This window comes from Jaculus jaculus, chromosome 14 (assembly GCF_020740685.1).
Source record: "Jaculus jaculus isolate mJacJac1 chromosome 14, mJacJac1.mat.Y.cur, whole genome shotgun sequence".
Taxonomy (NCBI): Eukaryota; Metazoa; Chordata; class Mammalia; order Rodentia; family Dipodidae; genus Jaculus; species Jaculus jaculus.
The window spans coordinates 33,038,837-33,057,123 of record NC_059115.1 but is presented as its reverse complement, the minus strand read 5'-3'; the positions used below and the strand labels follow the sequence as shown (position 1 = coordinate 33,057,123).

At 43.1% G+C, this 18,287-nt stretch overlaps 1 pseudogene; it reads left to right on the top strand.

Moving 5' to 3' along the window:
* The first annotated feature begins 497 nt into the window (after nt 1-497).
* LOC101606238 lies at nt 498-5,523 on the top strand (annotated as a pseudogene).
* Nucleotides 5,524-18,287: the final 12,764 nt, after the last annotated feature.

The following is an 18,287-nucleotide window of genomic DNA, read 5'->3' as shown; positions in this document are numbered from 1 at the left end:
CCGAACTCTTACCAGCCCCAGCATTCCCAGCTCAGTGCCTCTCCTACTGTCTACTTCCATGCAGCCTTAACAATACCTCAGTGTTTGTTTGTTTTTAACTGCTATTCTGTGCCTGGACTCCAGACATGAATAACAGTTTAGCACCAGCCCCACATTCTGCTCAAACCACACTCCAAACTGAATTCATTATTACCACAAGCTAGTCTTCCTTTTACAGACTTTCTCTTGGTCCTCCAGCAGCTTAGCTAATCAAACCAAAAAGAAAGCCGAAGCCAAAGCCGAAGCCTCACCATCAGAGTTGGCACTGAACTTCTTTACAGGTGTCTCTCAAGACACTACAAGGATAGGAACGAGAGTGCGCAGGCGCGGCGGCCGCTGCGAGAGCGTGTGAGTGTGTGTGTGTGCGCGTGCGTGCGTGCGCGGCGAGAAGATGGCGGCGGCGGGGGACTCGGCGCGAGGGGCCCGAGCAGCGCCGGGCCTCATTGAAACGGGCCGCCATGGCCCTCCACAACCCGCGGTATATGTTTGGAGATTTTAGCCCTGAAGAATTCAGTCAGTTCTTTGTGACTGCCCGGTCGTCAGTAGAGCTCCCTCCATACAGTGGGACAGCTCTGTATGGCTCACAGGCTACAGATGGACTGCCCAATGGCGCACTGCTTTCAATCCATGTGTCCTTCTTAAAAATATTAGAGTAAATGCGGCCTGGAAGCAAAGTGGATAGTTTCTCTTTGGTGATGACTTTCAAGGACAAGACTGTCGGAGAATTGAGTTTGGTGTTAATGAAGTAATTGAACCCAGTGATGCTTTGCCGAGAACCCCCAGGTACAGTATTTCAAGCACGTTGAATCCTCAGGCCCCTGAATTTATTCTTGGTTGTACAACTTCCCAGGAGACCACTGCTGGCCTAGATAAAGAAGTGAACTGCAGTTCCATCGACAGCCAGTGCCCAGGCTCTGCCCTTGCTTTGGATAGCAGTTCTAATGTGGAGGCAGATATCTTAGAAAATGATGGTGTCTCGGGTGGACTTGGACAAAGGGAACGTAAAAAGAAGAAAAAACGGCCTCCTGGATATTACAGTTACCTGAAAGATGGTGGTGAAGAGAGCATTTCCCCAGAAGCCCTGGTCAATGGTCATGCCACTTCAGCAGTAGCGAACAGTATGGGTGCAGAGGACGCAGAGTTCATGGTGGATGTGCTTCCCTCGGTTACACTCAAGACTTGTGACAGCCCTCAGAACTCCATGAACTTCATCAGTGATACTGTGCCTGACCGTCCTTTCCCCGAGCACTTGATGGCGATGCCAGGACTGCAGGGCTGCCTGAGGGCTGCCATGGGACCGACTTGGAGCAACCTTGCCTCCCTGCAGACAGCCTGCTAAGGACAGCTTTGGCACAGCCCTTTGCTGGCACGATACTACTGAGAACCTTGTCATTGCTAATGGAAAAATACTTGAGGGCTGGAGAGATGGCTTAGCGGTTAAGCGCTTGTCTGTGAAGCCTAAGGACCCCGGTTCGAGGCTTGGTTCTCCAGGTCCCACGTTAGCCAGATGCACAAGGGGGCGCACGCATCTGGAGTTCGTTTGCAGAGGCTGGATAGAGAAGAAGCAATCTTTAATGTCAATGATATAGTAATATGGTATATATTGGGAATAGCTGGGATCCATGGAAGTCCCCTCTGGGGGGTTCCAAAGGGGATCATGCGTTCATTGATCTTTCTTAAATCATGTAAAAATCTCCAGGACCCATTAGGCTTTTTATGACAAAGACAGGAGAGTTCCAGGGACTAGTGGAGGGACGGATATGTCTAGCCTCCAACTGTTGATCAATAAGTATGTGGAGTTGGTGTAACTTAGAAGAAGGGAGAGGCCACTGCTCAACCCATATAGGGTCCCCCAGTCTCCACTGGATTTTAAATGGGGGGGGCTGGGCAGTGGCCCTTAGAATTGGGGGTATTCATTGGAGTGATTAGGATGACATTCCCTCCCTTCCTTAAACCATTGTTGACATTTTTTTTTTATTTAACAAATCATTATAAAAGGCCTTATGATCAGTAGTGATGAAAGCCTCGGCATTTCCAAGGATGTCTTGCCCTAGTAAGTTAGCGGTGAGCCCAGTCACCATGAGAGGGCGGACTTTTCCCTTGTCTCCACCTGGGTCAGTCCAAGGGGGCCACGTGGCAGTCTCCTAGAAGGTGGATTGTCCGCCATTTCCCAGTAGGGGATGGTCAGGCACAAGCTGCCAGGAGGGGGCCATCTATTTAAATTACCAAATTTTGCCCCTGGCTACCAGTAGATTTATAACTATCATATGTTATAAATTGTACTTAGTTTAATTTTAAAGGTTCCCACAGTCTTGACCAATATAAGACATTGAGATTTGTAAAATTAAACAAGTTAAACATTTCTAATATATAAAGGCACAGAGTAAACATTTTTAACTGGTATAAGGCATAGTAAGGAAAGACTAAAACAATGTAAATTGAACCGTCATAACCTAAAATTTGTCTCAGTGCCTGTAACTTGCTTGAGGTGTTTTAGATTAAAATCTTAAATCTCAGCTGGGCGTGGTGGTGTACGCCTTTAATCCCAGCACTCGGGAGGTAGAGGTAGGAGGATTACCATGAGTTTTAGGCCACCCTGAGGCTTCTTAGGGAATTCCAGGTCAGTCTGGGCTAGAGTGAAATCCTACCTCAAAAAACCAAAACAAAGAAAAAACAAATCTTTAATTTTTAAAACCAGTATCTCTAGTAAAGCATATCAGTCTATTACAAATTTAACCTTGATTAAACTCTTTTTGCCTGGGCAGCAGGACGTAGCCAGCCCTTATGCCAGTAGCCCAGTTCCAACGAAGTTCCCTGTAGTCTTTCTTTCCTCTTACAAAGCTTATAAGCTAAGCCTCTAAGTTTAATGCTGTCTGTACTTAGAATTTTTAAATTTTCATCTGAATAGTCCATAAAATTTGGCTTATCACTCCAGAAGACACATTTAGTTTAAGCATTAAGTTTATGTCTATTTCTTTAAAATAAAGTTTCCAAAAGATTAACATCCACATGGTCAGGTTCATCTTAGCTCATTAGACAGCTTTAGGTTTGCTGAGATAAACTTCCCGACCAGGTACAGTTATGGAGGAAGGAATATTTACTGAAGGTTACAGATCCAGGGGAAGTTCCGTAATGGCAGAAAAAGCTGGCCTGCCTTCACAGGCCCAAGCAGAGAGAGAGAGAAGCACAAGCCTTTAGAAATACAAAAGCCTTTAGAAATACAAAAGCCGCGGCAAACCGAAGGTGAAGAGAAAGGGAACGAAGAGATGTCGACAAGTAAGTACAGGTTATAGAAGCAAAGTTTAGTGCAGTAAATAGGAAAACTACCTCATAACTTATGAGGGTACGCTCACCCGCAAACACCGATTACCTCCTCAACGACTGCCTCTCACGGGGTGCACTAGTCTGTCGGGGTCCCAGAGCCCCACGTTGGGCGCCAGATGCGGGGCTCCTTCCCGCACAGGTAGTGCCGAGGGAAGGACCAGGCCTGCTGGTTCCTCCCTAGGGGTTGAGGGGATGATGAGCGTCGGACGACTCAGAACCTCTCCTGGCCACCGGAGACAAACCACACTGAGTCGGGAGTCTTTGCAATGCAGGAACAACTCGCTTTATTACTCTGAGCAGTTGCCTATATCATGTTGGGGATGAAGGCGGGGATTTTAGGGTGGGAGAAGAGGTAAGGGCCAATAGTAAACTTTAACTATTGAAATGGTAATTATAATTACCACGAGGAAGTAGCAGGCCAGAAGCCCTTAGGCATCCTGCTGAGTCATAGCTGGCCAGAGACAGGTCGCCAAACTTTAGCTAGGCTCAGGAAGTTCCACTAGGCCTCACGCCTAGGCCTTTCAGGGCCCAACAGCCCTGGCGTGCCCATTCTCTCTCTTCCCCTCTATCTGTCTTTCTCTCTGTGTCTGTCGCTCTCAAATAAATAAATAAAATATTTCTCCTTTAAAAAAAAAAAAAAAAGAAAAGAAAAATACTTGAATCTTTGGGCGAGGGCACAGCTGCCAATGGGATAGAGTTGCACACAGTGGACAGTGTAGACTTGGACCCTTCAAAGTCTGAGAGTGCCTCACCTCCTGCTGAAAGCGCAGTCTCAGTGCCGGGCACCATTCCCATTAACCAGCCTGCCAAGTCTTGGGCCAGCCTCTTCCATGATTCTAAGCCCTCTTCCTCCTCGCCCATGGCATATGTGGAAACTAAGTGTTCCCCTCCTGTCCCATCTCCCCTGTCCTCTGAACAGCGGGTAGAAGTCAAAGAAGGGCTGGTTCCAGTCTCAGAGGATCCTGTAGCCATAAAGATTGCAGAGTTGCTGGAGAAATGTGACCCTAGTCCATAAGCCAGTGCCACTGCAACCCCGTGGGCTGATCAATAAAGGGAACTGGTGCTACTTTAATGCCACCCTGCAGGCATTGGTGGCTTGCCCTCCAATGTACCACCTGATGAAGTTCATTCCTCTCTACTCAAAAGTGCAAAGGCCTTGCACGTCAACACCCATGATAGATAGCTTTGTTCGGCTAATGAATGAGTTTACGAACATGCCAGTACCTCCCAAGCCCCGACAAGTTCTTGGGGAGAAAACTGTGAGGGATATCCACCCAGGAGCTGCCTTCGAGCCCACGTACATTTACAGACTCCTGATGGTTATCAAGTCAAGCCTCTCTGAAAAGGGCCGACAAGAAGATGATGAGGAGTACCTGTGCTTCATTCTCAATGGATTTCATGAGGAAATGCTGAGCCTTAAGAAGCTCCTGTCCCCTGAACTTACAATTTCCAATGGGCCCAGAAGCCACTTAGTCAATGATGAAGAGCAGGACGAAGAAGGTGAAGGAAGTGAGGATGAGTGGGAGCAAGTGGGCCCCAGGAATAAGACCTCCATCACGTGCCAGGCAGAATTTGTCCAGACTCCCATTACTGGCATTTTTGGTGGCCACATCAGGTCCGTGGTGTACCAGCAGAGCTCAAAAGAGTCACATTACAGTCATTCTTCACACTGCAGTTGGACATCCAGTCCGACAAGATCCGTACAGTTCAGGATGCACTGGAAAGTTTGGTGGCAAGAGAATCTGTCCAAGGTTACACCACCAAAACCAAACAAGAGGTGGAGATCAGCCAGAGAGTGACCCTGGAAAAGCTCCCTCCCATCCTTGTGCCACACCTGAAGCGCATTGTCTATGAGAAGACAGGCGGCTGTCAGAAGCTGGTCAAGAACATTGACTACCCCGTGGACTTGGAGATCAGCAGAGAGCTGCTCTCTCCGGGGGTTAAAAATAAGAATTTTAAATGCCACAGAACCTACAGGCTGTTTGCTGTGGTCTACCATCACGGCAGCAGCGCAACAGCCGGCCATTACACGACGGATGTCTTCCAGATAGGCTGCGTGTCGACCAGACGGTCACAGTGATGAACCAGTACCAGGTGGTGAAGCCAACCGCCGAGCACACAGCCTACCTCCTGCATTACCGCCGCGTGGACCTGCTGTAGCCGGGCGAGTGTGCCTGACACTGCTTCCTCGAGCTCCGACTCTCCAACTTCCCGCCTCTCGTGCTCTTTAGAAAGACTCTCCCTTTGCAAACATGGGCTTGAGGGGAAAGGAGATGCTTGGGGCTTGTGCACTGCATAGTTCATGTTGGCTTCTAACTTCCAAATCAAAATCATTTGGTTGAAACAGACTGTCGCTTGATTTCAGAAAATACACAAAAACCCATACTTGTGAAATAATGCTGATTCCTGAGCTAAGGGAGCTCGCATCTGACCCCCAGTCTGATGGCTAAGTAGAATAAATCCTGCACCAGCAAGTCTTGTAAATTTGTGAAAATGAATTTTATCTTTCCTTAAAAAAATAAATTTTTTAATCCATCAAAAAAAAAAAAAGGATAGGAACGAATCGAGTTGTGCTTGTGAAAGGCCAGTTTTATTATTGGCTTGAAGGAGTGGCACATGTTTTGTTCTCATAGGATGGTGTCAACTTCAGCTTTTCCTTCTTTATCCACTCGACCATGACATTGGTTCTTACACTGTCATTTGCCTGAACCACTGCAGTCAGTTTTCATCGAATCCCTCTTGTTCAAATTCTTCTAATAGATGCCAAAGGTGTCTTGCTTGTTTCAAATATACATAAACACTTTTTTTCTTTTTATAGAATATACATTTACTGTACATATTTCAGAAAGAATCCTTAACAGCTATGAACAATTACTGCTAATGTTGTCTTATACATACTTCCAGCCATTTTCTATGAGTAGGTATATGCCTCTTTAGATGAAAAGGACTATAGTATACAACTCTTATATGTCCTACTTTTTTGTTTTGTTGTTGTTGTGGTGGTTTCGAGGTAGGGTCTCACTGTAGCCCAGGCTGACCTGGAATTCACTATGTAGTCTCAGGGTAGCCTTGAACTCATGGCAATTCCTCCTAACTCTGCCTCCTGAGTGCTGGGATTAAAGGCGTGTGCCACCACACTTGGCACAACCTACTTTAAAAATTAGTCTTGTGAACAATTTTTCCTCTCTCAGTAAGTCTTGCTATCATTTTGAAGACATAGTATACTATCAGATGAAAATGTGCTTTCTAAAAATGAATCTTCTGCTATTGGGAACTTTTTGGATTCTTTCTATGTTTCCTAATCTTCAAAGATACACTAAGACTTCTGGTTAAGATGGTGGTGTAGGTACCACACCAAAGCAACCTAGGGGGCAAAAGACCAGAAAAACTCAGCAAAATACACACTTTTACTAAAAATCAAGGTGTATAGGAAATTGAAAAGGCAGTGGAGAAGTAGGCAAGATCCAGAGCATCCAGAGCCCACACAGGCCAGGAAAAGTGGCCCCTGAAGGTCCGCCGACTGCAGCGGAGGCGGGGCACCAGAAAGCCGCCAGGCTGGGCTTGAGCTGCATGAAAAGCCAGGTGAAGGGAGCTTCCACTCACACCAGAGCTCTCTGCAACTCAAGAAACGTGAAGGGAGAGTGGCAGTGAACAATGGAGGAACAGATCACAAGGTACAAGAACACGTGGAACAGTGAGAGAACTAGAGCAGCATCAGCTCCATCCCCTCCCCCACCGCCTGTGCCCAGCTCCAACAAACAGAGCAGTGGTCCAGGGACCTGGCCACACCAACTTGAGCTGACGGCAGGACTCAGGCAGGAGCAGAGTCCGGCAGCAACATCAGCAGCTCTGGCACGGGCAACAGAAGCCCCAGCGGTGGCAGATCCAGTAGCAGCAGCTTCAGCGGCAGCAGTGGCAGTTCCAGCAGCGGCAGCTTCAGATGCAGCAGTGGCAGATCCATCAGTGGCAGCTACAGCAGCAGCAGGTCCAGAAGTATCAGATTCAGCAGCAGCAGTAGTGGTTCCAGCAGTGGGGGTGCCAATCTACAGGGACACAGTTGCCAGGCTCGGTTTGCCCCACAGGAAAAGCCAGTCCCCAGCTCCAGAAATCAGAACAGCGGCCCAACGATCCAGCCAGCAACTTGACTGAGACCAAAATCATCCAAAAAGGTGACTGGGATTGCACCAGGGAAGGGTCTCACTTGGTCACAAACTGACTTGGATCCCTCAACAGACCAGAAATCTTAACCTCTTTGTTGATAGAGGATCTAGTTGTTGTAATACCTACTCTTTCATAAATACTGGGTGCTGTTTTTGATTGAATGTGTACAGTGTTTAGTTAATTTTAGAATCTGACTTCTGGTTAAGATGGCAGAGTAGGTACCATGCCAAAGCAGCCTAGGGAAGAAAAAGACCAAAGCAACTCAGCAAAATACACACTTTTATGAAAAAGTGAGGTGTATAGGCAATTGAAGCGGCAGCGGAGAAGTAGAAGAGATCCAGAGCACCCAGAAACTGCACAGGATGGCAAAAGTGGGCCCGGCAGGTAAGCCGACAATGGCGGCGGTAGCACACCAGAAAGCCGCCAGGCTCAGCTCGAGCTGCAGGAAAAGCAAGGTGAGGGGAGCTTCCGCTCACACCAGAGCTCTCCACAACTCAAGAAATGTGAAGAGAAAGCGGCAGTGAACAACAGAGGAGCAGGTCACAAGGTAGAACACGTGAAACAGCGAGAGAACTAGAGCAGCTGCGGCTCCCTCCCCTCCCCCACCGCCTGTGTCCAGATCCAGCGAACAGAGCAGCAGTCCCGGGAACTGGCCACACCAACTTGAGCCGACAGCAGAACCCAAGCAGGAGCAGAGTCCGGCAGCAACATCAGCAGCTCTGACACCGGTAACAGTGGCCCCAGCAGCAGCAAATCCAGTAGTGGCAGCCTCAGGGGCAGCAGTGGCAGACCCAGCAACAGCAGCTTCAGAGGCAGCAGCGGCAGACCCAGCAACAGCAGCTTCAGAGGCAGCAGCGGCAGATCCAGCAACAGCAGCTTCAGAGGCAGCAGCGGTGGCTCCAGCAGCGGCAGCTTCAGAGGCAGCAGTGGTGGCTCCAGCAGTGGCAGCTACAGCAGCAGTAGCAGAGGCAACAGCAGCTTCAGCAGCAGCGGCAACAGATCCAGCAGTGGCAGCTTTAGCAGCAATGGTGATAGATCCAGCAGCAGCAGCTTTACTAGCAGCAGTTCCAGCAGCGGGGGTGCTGACCTGCAGGGCCACAGTTGCCAGGCTCGGTTTGACCCACAGGAAAAGCCAATGCCCAGCTCCAGAAATCAGAACAGCAGCCCAACGACCCAGGCAGCAACTTGACTGAGAACAAAATCATCCAAGGTAACTGGGATTGCTCCAGGGAAGGGTCTCACTTGGTCACAAGCTGATTTGGATCCCTCAACAGACAAGAAATATTAACCTCTTTGTTGATAGAGGATCTTGTTGTTATAATATCTACTCTTGCATAAATACTCAGGGCTGTTTTTGATTGAATGTGTACAGTGTTTAGTTAAATTTTAGAATCTACCTGTATTTTATTCCACTCAGCCTGCTTGAATACTCCCATAGCAGGGAAACTCAACCCCTAGGAACACCTTTGTAGAGATACTCTGAGAGTCTTAAGAGACACACCTAACACCTTAAGCTCCTACCCTGAAAATAAATAATATCAAATCAATTGACCCAGCTAAGAACACCCAGCTACCTAGGAAATCCAAGCGTTAACTTAATCCAAAATGCAAAAATATATACATTATAACACAAGAAACACTAAAAAGCAAGACAATATAAATCCACCTAAAAGTATTAATGCATCAGAAATGACCTCCAGTGAGAACGAATTAGAGGAAATGCTGGAGAAAGATTTCAAAAGAATGATTGTAAATATGTTCAAAGAGGTCAAAGGACAAATCAAAGGAATCAAAGAAGAAATCAAAAAAGAAAAGAAGGAATCAAAGAGGAAATCCAAGAAGATGCAGGACACCAATTTCATGAAATAAAGAAGGCAATACAAGACATAAATAAGGAAATAGAAATAATAAAGAAAAACCAGTCAAAATTACTAGCAATGAAGAATACAATTAATGAAATTAAAAACTCTGTAGAAGGGCTGGAGAGATGGCTTAGCAGTTAAACGCTTGCCTGTAAAGCCTAAGAACCCCGGTTCGAGGCTCGGTTCCCCAGGTCCCACGTTAGCCAGATGCACAAGGGGGCACACGCGTCTGGAGTTCGTTTGCAGCAGCTGGAAGCCCTGGCACGCCCATTCTCTCTCTCCCCCTCTATCTGTCTTTCTCTCTGTGTCTGTCACTCTCAAATAAATAAATAATTTAAAAAAAAAACTCTGTAGAAAATCTCACCAGTAGAATGGATGAAGGAGAGGACAGAATATCGAAGCTAGAAGACCAGGTGGCAGATCTAATACAGGCCAACAAAGAGAAAGACAAACTTATAGAAAAGTATGAGTGGGAATTTCAAGATATTTGGGACACTATGAAAAGATCAAATATAAGAATTCAGGGCATAGTAGGAGAATTCCACTACAAAGTCATAGTAGGTGTCTTCAACAAAATCACAGAAGAAAATTTCCCCCAAATTGGGAAAGAGGTGCCAATGCAGATATAGGAAGCCTTTAGAACCCCAGCCAGACAAAACCTGGAAAGAACCTCTCCTAGCCATACTATAATCAAACTTCCAAACACACAAACCAAAGAAAAAATATTGAAAGCAGTAAGAGAGAAAAATAAAGTTGCCTACAAAGGCAAGCACAACAGGATTACAGCAAATTATTCAACACAAACTTTAAAAGCCAGAAGGACTTAGAGTGATATATCCCAAGTTCTGAAAAAATAAACAGAGAGGCATCAGGACTAAATAGGGTCATAGAAGGAATGGACCTAACAGATATATACAGGACATTTCATCCAAATGCTGCAGAATATACATTCTTTTCAGCAGCACATGGAAAATTCTCTAAAATAGACCATATATTATGACACAAAGCAAATCTTAATAAATTCAGGAAAATTGGAATAATTCTTTGCATTCTATCTGACCACAATGGAATTAAACTACAAATCAGTAGCAAGAAAGGCTATAGAGCATATACAAAACCATGGAAACTAAACAATACACTACTAAATGATGAATGGGTCAATGAAGAAATCAAGAAGGAAATCAAAAAATTTATAGAGTCAAACAATAATGAGAACACAACATACCAAAATCTCTGGGACACAATGAAGGCAGTTCTAAGAGGTAAATTTATAGCCTTAAGTGCCTATATTAAGATATTAGAAAGGTCGCAAGTAAATGACCTAATGCTTCACCTTAAAGCCTTGGAAAAAGAAGAATAAGGCAAACCAAAAATCAGTAGATGGAAAGAAATAATAAAGATTAGGGCAGAAATTAATGAAATAGAAACAAAAAACACAATCCAAAGAATTAATGAAACAAAGAGGTGGTTCTTTGAAAGGATAAACAAGATTGATAAACACTTAGCAAATCTGACCAAAAGAAAGAGAGAAGAGACAAAATTAATAAAATTAGAGATAAGAGAGGTAACATCACAACAGAGTTCTGAGAAAATTAAAAAATCATAGGGACATACTATAAAAGCATATACTCCACCAAGTATGAAAATCTGAAAGAAATGGATGATTTCCTTGATTTATATGACCTACCTAAATTAAATCAAGATGAGATTAATGACTTAAATACACCTATAACAAGCATGGAGATCTGAACAGTTATCAATAATCTCCCAACTAACAAAAGCCCCAGCCCAGATGGATTCACTGCTGAATTTTACTATTCCTTCAAGAAAGAGCTAACACCCACCATTGCTTCTTAAGCTTTTCAAGGAAATAAAAAAAGAAGGAATTCTACCAAACTCCTTCTATGAAGCCAGCATCACCCTGATACCAAAACCAGGGAAAGATAGAACAAAAAAAGAAAATTACAGACCAATCTCCCTTATAAACATAGATACAAAAATCCTCAACAAAATATTGGCAAACAGAATATAAGAATATATCAGAAAGATCATTCACCCTGACCAAGTAGGCTTTGTCCCAGAGATGCAGGGATGGTTCAATATACACAAATCTATAAATGTAATACATTATATAAATGGGTTGAAGGACAAAAATCACATGATCATCTCATTAGACACAGAGAAAGCGTTCGACAAAATCCAACATCCCTTCATGATAAAAGTCCTACAGAGACTGGGAATAGAAGGAACATATCTCAATATAATAAAAGCTATTTATGACAATCCTACAGCCAACATATTACTAAATGGGGAAAAATTGGAAGCTTTTCCACTAAAATAAGGAACAAGACAAGGGTGTCCACTGTCCCCACTTTTATTTAATATAGTTTTGGAAGTCTTAGCCATAGCAATAAGGCAAGAGACACACATAAAAGGGATACAAATTGGAAAGGAAGAGATCACGTTATCATTATTTGTAAATGACATGATTCTATACATAAAGGACCCTCAAGACTCTACTAGCAAACTGTCAGAGCTGATAAAAACCTACAGCCATGTAGCAGGATACAAAATAAATACATAGAAATCAGTAGCCTTCATATATGCTAACAACAAACACACAGAGGATGAAATCAGAGAATCACTCCCATTCACAATTGCATCAAAAAATAATAAAGTACCTTGAAATAAACCTAACCAAGGAAGTAAAGGATATCCACAATGAGAACTTTAAAACTCTCAAGTGAGAAATTGCAGAAGACACTAGAAAGTGGAGAAACATCCCTTGTTCCTGGATTGGAAGAATCAATATTGTGAAAATGGCAATCTTACCACAAGCAATCTACACATTTCATGCAATCCCTATCAAAACTCCAAAGGCATTCTTCATGGAAATAGAAAAAACAATCCAAAAATTCATTTGGAATCACAAAAAACCTAGAATATCTAAAATAATACTGAGGAACAAAAATAAGGCTGGTGGTATCACCATACCTGATTTTAACCTATACTACAGAGCCATCGTAACAAAAACAGCATGGTACTGGCACAAAAACAGACATGCACATCAGTGGAACAGAATTGAGGACCCAAATGTAAGTCCAGGTAGCTATAGCCACCTGATATTCGATAAAAATGCCAAAAATACTCATTGGAGAAAATACAGCCTCTTCAGGAAATGGTGTTGGGAAAACTGGATATATATCTGTAGAAGGATGAAAATAGATTCTTATCTCTCCATGCACAAGAATTAAGTCCAAATGGATTAAAGACCTTAACATCAGACCTGAAACTCTGAAACTGCTAGAGGAAAAAGTAGGGGAAACCCCTCAACATATTGGTCTTTGCAAAGACTTTCTGAATACAACCCCAATTGCTCAGGCAATTAAACCACAGATTAATCACTGGGACCTCATGAAATTACAAAGATTTTGCACTGCAAAGGACACAGTGAAAAAAGCAAAGAGGCAACCTACATAATGGGAAAAAATCTTCACCAGCTATATATCTGATAGAGGATTAATATCTAGGATATACAAAGAACTTAAAAAGTTAAATAATAAGGAAGCAAACAAGCCAATCAAAAAATGGGCTATGGAGCTAAATAGAGCATTCTCAAAGGAAGAAATATGAATGGCATATAAGCATCTAAAAAAGTGTTCTACATCACTAGTCATCAGGGAAATGCAGATTAAAACTACATTGAGATTCCATCTCACTCCTGTCAGAATGGCTACCATCATGAAAACAAATGATCCTAAATGCTGGAGGGGATGTGGAAAAAGAGGAACCCTTCTACACTGCTGGTGGGAATGCAATCTGGTCCAGCCATTGTGGAAATCAGTGTGGAGGTTCCTAAAACAGCTAAAGATTGATCTAGCATATGACCCAGCTATAGCACTCCTAGGCATATATCCTAAGGACTCATCTCATTTCCTTAGAAGTATGTGCTCAGCCATGTTTATTGCTGCTCAATTTATAATAGCTGGGAAATGGAACCAGCCTAGATGTCCCTCAACTGATGAGTGGATAATGAAGATGTGGCACATTTATACAATGGAGTTCTACTCAGCAGTAAAGAAAAATGAAGTTATGAAAATTTCAGAAAAATGGATGGATCTGGAAAGGTTTATACTAAGTGAGGTAACCCAGGCCCAGAAAGACAAGCGCCACATGTTCTCCCTCATATGGGGATCCTAGCTACAGATGATTGGGCTTCTGCATGAGAAGGAAAATACTTAGTAGCAGAGGCCAGTAAGTTATAAAGGAGATATAAAGGGAAGAGAAAGGAAGGGAGGAGGGTACTTAATAGGCTGGTATTGTGTATATGTAAGTACAACAATTGTAATGGGGAGGTAATATGATGGAGAATGGAATTTCAAAGGGGAAAGTCTGGGGGTGGAGGGTATTACCATGGGATATTTTTTATAATCATGGAAAATGTTAATAAAAATTGTAAAGAGATAAAAGATAAAATTAAAAAAAAATATGATACACTGGGCTGGAAAGATTGTTCAGCAGTTGGGGCACTTGCCTACTAACAATCTGGGGTTTGATTCCTTAGTACCACATAAAACCAGCTGCACAGGGTGACACATACAGAAAACTGGTCTTCATTTGCAGCAGCTGTAGGCCTTGATGTACCCATTCTCTCTGCTTGCAAATAAATAAATAACAATATTTTTTGAGGAAAGCCCAACAACTGAAGATTTATATTACATTATATCATATTATATCAAGAGCAAGAGTGAGTGAGGGAGAGAATTGGTGTACCAGGGCCTCCAGCCACTAGAGCACCACCTTGGGTGCATGTGCAACTTTGCACACTTGTGTATCAGGCTTATGTGGGATATGGAGAGTAAAACATGGGTCCTTAGGCTTCACAGGCAGGCACCTTAACCACTAAGCCAGCTCTCCAGCCCAGCAATATATTTTTAATCTTTATTTATTTATTTGAGAGAGAGAAAGAGGCAGATAAAGAAAAAGTGAATGGGTGCATCAGGGCATCCAGCAACCACAAATGAAGTCCAGAGCATTTGCCATTTTGTGCATTTGACTCATGTGGGTACTGGGGAAATCAAACCTGGGTCCTTTGGCCCTGCAGGCAAGTGCTTTAACTGCTAACTCGTCTCTCCAGCCCCCTAAAAAAAAAAAAGAGAGAGAGTGGGGGGGGGGGAGGGAGGGAATTACCATGGGATATTTTTTTATAATCATGGAAAATGTTAATAAAAATTAAAAATTTTTTTAAAAAAGTTTAAATAAACCAGGAACAAAAAACAAAGATACACTGTAATAAACATTGTGTGTGTGTGCATTTTCATGATTTTTTCTCTAAGATTTTAATGGTCAATAAGAATGCATTTTTTTAAGACAATGAGCAGTTCACTAGAATGAGTGAGTCTCATTTTTTACATTATACAGAAATGTGAAAGTTTTGGTTTGTTTTTGTTTTTTTGTTTTTTTGAGGTAGGGTCTCACTCTGGTCCAGGCTGACCTGGAACTAACTACATAGTCTCAGGGTGGCCTCGAGCTGTCAGTGATCCTCCTACCTTTGCCTCACTAGTGCTGGGATTAAAGGTGTACACCACCACACCTGTTGTGAAAGTTTTTTATTTTATTTATTTGTCAGAAAAAGGGGGAAGAGAGAGAAAATGGGCATGCCAGGACCTCCAGCCACAACAAAAGGACTCCAGATGCATGCGCCCCCTTGTGCACCTGGCTAACGTGGCTCTTGGGGAATCAAACCTTGGTCCTTCAACTCCGCAGGCAAACGCCTTAACCACTAAGCCATCCCTCCAGCTCGAGAATGAATTTTTAATTTTATTTTTATTTATTTATTTGACAGAGAGAAAATGGGTATGCCAAGGCCTCCTGAAAATGAACTCCAGATGCATGCATCACCTTGTGCAACTGGCTAATGTGGGTCCTGGGGAATCAAACCCTGGGTTCTTTCTTTGGCTTTATAGGCAAATGCCTTAACAGCTGAGCCATCCCTCCAGCCCAGAGAATGCATTTTTTTGTAGGTGTATGTGCATAGCATATGTGGTATTTGTGGGGGGGTATATGCACATGTATATGCAGATAAGCATACCCCATGCAAACATGTGGAGGTCAGAAAAGAACCCTCCCACAATCACTCATTCGCATTTTTCCTTGAAGTGGCATCTCTAACTGATTCTTGAGCTTGCTGTTTTTGTGAGCCCTAGTGAGTCTCTGGTCTCTCCTCCTTTCAGGACTAGGGTTATGATGCACATGGCCACACCTTTCTGATTACATGGGTGCTAGGAATCAAACTCAGGCAGTCTCATGCCACCTTAGACCCTCATTCTTGAGCAGGAAGTGCTCTTATCACAAAGCCATCTCTCCAGCCTGAGGCTGTATGTTTTTAGCTATTGCTAAGTATTTTTCCAAAAAAAAGTTATTATTTTATCCAATTATTTTACTTCCACTAGTAGGGTGGTCATTTTACTGTGAAAGTCAGATTGTTACAGAAAGTTCTAGAAGAAAGTTGCAGGTTCAAGCCCAGAAAATCAGAACAAGTTCAGGAACAAGGAAGTCACAGTCATGTCATTAGGCTCATGTCTCCAAACATGGTAAAGGTCCATCATAGTCTTCCAAGTAAACCATGAAAAGACCCAAAACATAGCTGTCCTGTTGCACAGAGCTGTAATCCCAGTTGCTCAGGAGACTGAAGTAGGAAGATGGCAAGTTCAAGGATAGCCTGGGCAACATAGTGAAACTCTATCTCAAGCTAGGAAAAAAAATACAAAACAGGATATAGTTCAGTGTGGTAATATGTTTACCTAGAAGACATGAGCCCTGGCTTCAATCTTCCCTCTCCAGAAATGCAAAAATACACATTTTTCCTTGTTTGTTTGTTTTTAAGGAGGGTCTTACTCTATCCCAGGCTAACCTGAAACTCACTCTGGAGTTCTAGGCTGGCCTCAAACTCATAGTGATTCTTCTACCTCTGCCTCCCAAGTGCTGCGATTAAAGGCATACACCACCATAGCCTACCAAAAATGTAGGTTTTTCTTTAATTCTTAAAGCAAATGCCATGCAAGGCCAAGGTCATTCAGTTTTATATATGACTAAGTATTTAATAGCTCTCTTCATTACCCATTAAAGGTAATTAGGATTTTATAATCACAGAAAAAAGTGTAGAACTATCAATTATTAAAAATTCTGGCTTACACAGGAAGTTTGGGAATGATGCAAATTTCTTGCTGTAGATGTAAGAACATTGCTTGCTGGAGTTTTGAGTTTTCAAGGACTTTTTTTGTAGCACTTCTTTGTTTTATGAGGTCTAGTCACAGCCCTCCTATATATGTTTCTTTTCACATGTCAAATAACTTTATTTTGCTGGTTTTGTTCATCCATAAATTCTATGATGTCATTGTGTGGAGTTATTTTGTTCCTCTTATTTTTTGTTATCACTAACTTCTTTTCCCACCAGGAGAGTGGTAGGGCAGGTGTATCTTGAAGTCTTTTAGCCCAATTAAGTAAGAACCAATGGTCTGGATTCCTCAAAATCTCCCTTCTCTGCCAGGCATGGTGGCACACACCTTAAATCCCAGCTCTTGGGAGGCAGAGGTAGGAGGATCACTCTGAGTTAGAGGCCAGCCTAGGACTACACAATAAGTTCCAGGTCAGCCTGGGCTAGAGGGAGACCCTACCTCAAAAAAACCCAAAAAGAAAAAAAAATCTCCCTTCTGTGAATCTAGGTTGATTGGATAGATTCATGGTTTAGGTTAACTGGAAAAGAGGCCCAGCTAATCACTGCATATAAAACAATTAACTGCTTGGAGGGAGACCTGAGCTATAAGTAACCCTGAGGAAGGATGACAAGGTAGATCAACTACTCATCCTTTAATCAGTTTAGAAAGTTTAGAAACTTTTAGTTTCTAAATCGCTGTCTTCAGTAGAAGAATACATACAAGCTAAAGGTCTGAGCTGACTCGGAGTCCGGCTAAACATAAACACGTCTGCACTGAGAACGGAATTCATACTGTTCTATACTGAGCCAGTGCTAGCCAGTTACTGGCCTGCAGATCCATCGTCTTCCTGATGGGAAGATCAAAGATTAGCAGGCATGAAAAACAAGATCTGCCTCCATGAGGGACTATACAAGGAAAAGGTATCTGTGCAGTTGGCTCTAACTGTTAGGCTAAAACTTCTTATTTGCTCATCTAGCCCTGGGAAGTCATGCTTTTAAAATGTATAGGACTTACCTTGACAAACAACTGAAGAGAAATTCAGGAGTCTGATTTCTGCCAGCTGGTCTTGCATTTCAACAGGGATTCTGTAATGTTACCAGCCTGAGAAAGGATAGGTCGACAATGTGTCAGTATATTTCCATTCCCTTATGTGGAAAAGGGAGACAAGAAAATTGGCTAATCAGTTCTATTTGATTCTGCTCACATTTCTACTGCCAAGAGTAGCATAGTTACTCACCAATAGATACTAGAAACACCCACACGCTCACAAACAAGTACAGTCAGGCATTTGCTAGAATTAAACAGCTTGTCATTATCCACACATAAAAATTTAGCAGCATCAGAATTGGGTTCATCTCAAAAGCAGAATTATGAGTACAATAAAATTACAATCAACCATGGAACCACAGATAGTTATATACCATCCAGAACAAAGCTCCACTATCTTATTTTCTCAGACCATGAGAAGCTTGAAGAGAATACATAGGGGTGGTGGAAGAAAGAAAAACAGGCAAGCCAGGTGTTGTTGCAATCAACTTCCATTCCTGGCAGAAAGTACCCTCCCCTCTCTCTTTTAGATAGGTAAATAATAACTAATAGCCGGGTATGGTGGCACATGCCTTTAATCCCAGCACTTGGGAGACAGAGACAGGAGGATTGCCAAGAGTTTGAGACCACCCTGAGA